The sequence below is a fragment of the Melampsora larici-populina genome (assembly GCF_000204055.1).
Source record: "Melampsora larici-populina 98AG31 unplaced genomic scaffold MELLAscaffold_57, whole genome shotgun sequence".
NCBI classification, from domain to species: domain Eukaryota; kingdom Fungi; phylum Basidiomycota; class Pucciniomycetes; order Pucciniales; family Melampsoraceae; genus Melampsora; species Melampsora laricis-populina.
The window spans coordinates 238,107-244,106 of record NW_006768821.1 but is presented as its reverse complement, the minus strand read 5'-3'; positions in this window follow the sequence as shown (position 1 = coordinate 244,106).

Genomic DNA, 6,000 nt, shown 5'->3' with positions numbered 1-6,000 from the left:
CTTGTAAAGTACGTGTAGGAATAAAACAATTCCTTGTTCTTAATCTTCCAGAACTGTCCTACCACGTACACACAGAATACCTAGTCCTACAGAGTTAGACCTGCATCCTACATGGTTGTGGTTTGGGGGTGGTCCCAAAGGTAAGGAGGTGTAGGGGGAGATTGGTAACCACCAACCCCCATACCTTACCTCTTGGACGAGAACAGCCCTGAGAAGATAAGACTTCTCAACCCCATCTCTCACGGGAGGATGGAGCCGTGAGCCGAGAAGTCGAAACCCCCACAACTCACCTCACGTGAGCCTCTTTGTTCACGTAAGAGCTGATTCTCCCCTCCTGTCGCACCCAGCGAACCAACCAGTTGACAGCCGGATCAACTCGTAAGCACAGTCCTTTTTGGAAGGGCTCTCCCTGGGCAGCAATAAGTTCCAGCTGCTGCCCTTAAAGACTCTAGGCAGCTGCCGAGTCTGCCTTGCTACTCAGACGGGAGGTTGACCGGAAAATTTCCACAAGCTTCTGATACTCTCTCATCAATTGCAAACAAGCTTTCAACTAACTCTATCGAATTCAATCAGTTCAGAATAATACCAAACTCAGATCTAAACCTTATTTCCCTGCCGATCAATCTCCACTAACTAACAGTCTCGAAACTTCAGATCATTCAGTAACTTAACAGATTCCTTCAGCTCTCTTTCGTCGAACTTCCGTAAGTAGATTTTATAGGCATCAGACGACCACCGACCACATTCCTTCAATTCCTCTCTCGTAGCACCTAAGTTCCACCTCAAAGACGCTCCCCCGATCCTAAAGGAATGGCCGTACAATAGCTTCTTTTTACTCGAACAATACATGTTCCATACCTTCCTGTAGTGTTCGATCAGAGAGGACTTTCTGAATACTAGATTCTGGTCTCCATTCTTATGGTTGACCAGAAAGATCAGGTCGGTCGGTAAACGAGGGCAAAGGTCATATAGGAGTCAAAGAGCCCTAACTGGGTCTAGGCAAGACTTATGGTCCTGAAGATAAATAAACTGGACTTCGCCAGGAGCCGCCGTCTTCGCCTCGTGGATTGCAATCTTTGCGTACGACCCCCCTTCTCCCCACGTTGGAAGTCTCTTCTTTGGATCCTCCGATACCAATTCCCCGAGTCTAGCAGTCCCCCAGAAGGCCACCAAGGCGATCGTCGCCGCTACTACTTGTTGCTTGCAAGACATGTCAACACTCAGCATCAAGTTAACTAAATCCGCTACTAGAACTGGCGGGCGCTTCCGTTCAATTTCTTCGAATCTCGCTTCGACCATCCTGGAGGCCTTTAGCAGGCGTACGAGCGTCGGTTCTACCCTATCAGGGAACTGGCACCCGTGAAAGATATGCCACGACTTTAACCCCGCTACGTAAGTCTTGATTGTCGAAGATTTGATTGACTTGTCATCTACCGCTCTACTCTCTCCCTTCTTTGAAGCCCAAACAACAAATTGTATAATCAAATCGTCTGAAATCGGAAGTAACCTCCATCTCTCCACCTTCTTCACCACAGCAAACCTCTGTAATTTTACCACCGCCGAGTTATAATGTCTCAATGTGCCAACTTTCCACGCCCCGCGCAAGAAGTGCTTTTGTACATCATCTGATGACGAGTTATCAAAGCCGAGCGTGTTACTCTTGAAGGAACCGTACACCTTTGTAGCTTTTCTCAAGTCTTTGTCTTTATCTAATTCCAAGTTCTTAGATGATGATTTTGCTACTCGTTTCTTTCTAGGCATCTTGAATTCGGATCCCGGGAAGAGGAAAGGAAACTTGTGTGATCAGTGGCTGTAGATCAGCTGGGACTTTGATGATCACTTCGTCACTCCACCGCTTCGTTCCGGGAATGCCTCTAGATAACTCATCTGCGAGGTTATTTTTGGATGTTACACGTCTCTGTTTGACGTTACAGCCTAACACCATAAGTAAGCGTTGAATCTCTTTCCATTCCGAATTCACTCTAACATCTTTCGATTTTCTGTTCCTTATCGCGTTCTTGGTTGTTGTGTTATCTGTCTCTACCCAGAAGGTTCGACCCCGGACTGAGATCGACTTGGCCAAAACCAAGAGGCCGAGGCGGATTGTTACCGTCTCGGCCCAGGCTATATTCCTCTTCCCAGAGGATAAGCCTTTCACTAGCCAGTCCTCCTTCCATCTGAAGCAGGCCCATCTATCTCCGATAAGGACTCCAATCCTGCATAGAGTAAGTGAGTCAGTATTTGCCCAACTCTGGATCTATTCACCTCCCGACTCACCCGAATGAGGAGGAGGAATTGCCTACCCAGCCTACCTCTTCAGGCACTGGGCTTGTCACCAGCCTTCTAGACTCGAATGACTGCAGGCAAAGTTTCCACTCTTTCAAGTCTTCGATTACATCCTCTGGCGCGTGTCTCTTCGCGTCCAGGTTCACCCACTCTTTCAACCATCGATAGATCGAGCATAAGTATGCAGCCATATGAGGAACAATGTTCACCGTATGTCCTAGCCTTCCTACAAATCGTTCTACTTGTGAAAAGCTCCAGCAACGTCAAAACCGCTGCGCTACGCACAGCAATATCAGGGGTACTGGATAGTGGTGTGAAGTACCACTATCCTGAGGACACGCTACGCACCACTATCTCGGAGGACCCGCTATGACATTTATGTAGTGGCGTGGGTAAGTCACTACCGGCCACTACAATATTTGCGCACTATCGCTACGATAGCGCACACAGTTTATGTTAAGTATGAACATAGAATTTTATTAAAAGTCATATAAAGAATATCTGGCAAACATATACAAGAATCATTAAAAAGCTGAGTAAGAGAGTAGACGAATAGGAAAAAAAGAAAAAACAAAATGTATTAAGGATAGTTTAGAAGTAGAAGGGGATCTAAATGAATGAGATAAAAAATGAGACTGTGAGTGAATGTAGGAAAAAAACAAAGCCAAACTGATTCAAAGAGAGTAAAGAAACAAAAGATCGAGTCAGACTGAAAGAGAGAGGATATAATAATAAGAAAAAAAGAAAGATCAATTCATCTTCTGTCCATCTTTTCCACCAAGGCAAAAGCCTCAGAAAACTCGCCAGGAACCTTTATCCCCGCCCTAAGCCACTCCCGAGAAGAAGCACATCGCTTGATGGTACGGCTACTCATAGCCGATTGATCAGACCCACACACGTCAGCTGCACCTGAAAAACATCGTTCACATGAACAAGTTGTTCCTGAACATGCCAGAAAGTCACGAGCCATGATCGAAAGGACCGGGAATGCCCCTGAATTGTCCTAAAACAGAAGAGGTCATTAGAAACTTTGAGTATGATGAAAATGAAACGAAAACATACCTTCCACCACGATAAAAGTGTGCCAGCAGTGAGTGGGAATTTCCCTGACATATAACCCTCATACTCTTGCTCGGTATCATCATTAGGTCCGGATGTGTTTGAAGCAAAGACATTATACTCATTGTCGGTGACAGTAGTATCTTGCTGATTAGATATGACGAGTGCAGATGGGTGACTGGCTTGGTATTTAGTTGAATAAGAGTCCATTTCGCGCTCCATAACTCTTTGAACATGAGCAACTTGTGTTGGATGATGAAGTTCGAAGAACTTCATTCTGAGACGAGGGTTGAGGACAGTGGCAATGACGATCGCGTCGCATTGAAGAGCCTCTGATTTGTATGATTGAAGGTGATTAACCATGCTAGTAATCATGGTTTGGAGACTGGCGTAAGGAGTATGTAAGCCAAGTTTTTCCAGTGAAGTTCGGACACGGTGATAGTCAAGTAGAAGAATGGCTGCTGTCGAGTGGTCACCCTCCACTCTGGATGTGGCTAATACAATAACCTGGTCAAGTCATTAGGTCTCAGTAAACGAGTATGATACATAATTGAAAGAAATGAGACAGTTTAGAACTATACTAACTTCCATAACCTCATTCAAAGCTGAAGCGCATAACCATTCACTCTTTGATATCGATATTTCGTCAAAATAACCTTCTTCATCATTTGCCAACATCTGATTGATAACCTGAAAGCAAGAGGCATTCTCAGTAAAATTCAAAGTTAGACGGAGATCATGAAACAAAACTAACCTCAGCTCCATCAACCACGATTGATCGGCTCTGATGTAGACCATTCCATTTGCTGGACGCACCAAGAATGGGACAACGCAAGGTCCTACCCAAATCCTTAGCACGATTACGGAATTCAAGACGTCGAGAAGGCCGCCGGGCAATGAGGCGGCTCACACGATCAATCTACACACATCAAGGTCAGCGTTGAAGATCAGGAAGTGATTGAGTAAAAAATAGAAGAATAAGGTGAAATAAATGTACCTTCTTGATTGCCTGAACCACCAGATCAGGCCTGGCTCTGCTTGATCCAGGCAAGACACTAGAGGGGTGAGATGATTGTAGAACATTACTATCAGATTCACTACCAGAATCACCGTTGCAAACGTCTGCTTCGCTAGCACGATCAGCATCTTGGTCAACATCTGAATCTTCGTCGTCTTCGGCTTCAAATTGATCATTTCCATCATTTAATGTAATCGAGGGGGTAGGGATGTTGAATAAAGGTTGGGTGGTTGGCTTTGTGTGGCCAGTATCGATTCCAATTGAAGCTAGACCGTGCTTCACAAGTAAGGCAAGCTTGTGGGCGTAGCAGCGGATCTGCATGCGACAAGCTGGCCAATCAACGCTAGGGGAAGCCTCCAAAAACATACGCTGCAATTCGTAAGCAAGCGTGGCATTGTTCGAGCCCGAATCTGTGGTTTGGGCTAACATGTAGTTAAATCAAAAAAAAAATTAGATTGAAGTTGAAAACATGAGATGCAAAGTGAAAATAAAAACTCATCTTATGGTGAAGGCCATGTTTGACGAGGTACCGACCAACAGGTTGAGCAAGCAAGACACCTGAATGGTTCCATGCAGCAAGTTTAAGACTAAGATGAATGGTCCGGAACTCCCACTGATCGTCGATGAATGTGACATTCATTCCAATGAATGCATACCGGCTCCGACTGGTGGTCCAGCCATCATGGATGAGGCAGAACTTACTCGAGTTGTTCTAAATTGAGATGAGGAGTTAGAAAAGTTGGAATCATGATCATTAGCATTGAAAACTTACCTTGATGGTTTCTAGAACCGTCTGTTGCAACCCATGGTGAAGACGCTTGGCAGCGTTTGCAGCCCATACCGCTGATCGAAGAGTCGCCGATACGTTTGACAATCGAAAGGCAGCTCGCAAGGGGGAATCCTGAATTCGAGCCCATGGCAGAGCTTGTCGAATCACCCAGATAACACAAATGAGATTAAGAAGTTCAACGCTGAACCTGTCCTTTGAAACAAAAGAGTCAAGAGTGGCCAAAGATTTTGCCTCCAATGCTTGTTGCTGCTCCGCCCAGGAGGGTGGAAGATCAACACCTGCCGCTATCGCTTGAGCTCGCCTGGGGCAAGCTGGCCGTCCTTTGCTCCCATCTCGATGTCCGTAAAGATTATAATAGCTGGTCATACCTTTGAGAAAACGGCCTTGGCACCACCGGCACTTGTAGAGTTGTGGATCACCAGAGGTCTGAAAAACAATAAAGTTCATAGTTAGATTCCAATTTGTTATACAAAAAAGTAGAAAACCCACCTGGCCATTTGGATAAATTGGAGAATGAAAATACTTCAGAAGCTCCTTAACTCGAGCAAGTTGAGATGCCCTGATACCAGTCCGTGGTCTGCTGGGTATGATTTCATTTTCTGAGTCTTGATCAAGATCAATACAGTCGGGCACTGTCTCCTTCTACAAATGGATAGATAAAACAAGATTAATACAAGCCTGTTCAAGTAAACAATCTGGATAATGTGATGAATATACTCACAGATGCCTTTTTTCTTTTTTTGCCAACATTTTGATCTGACTGACAATTGGCTCACTTCTTGGTTAAAGGTGATGGAGGTTGGAACGCTTCTTGATCTTCCTCAGAATTTGCGAGAAAGAGTCCATC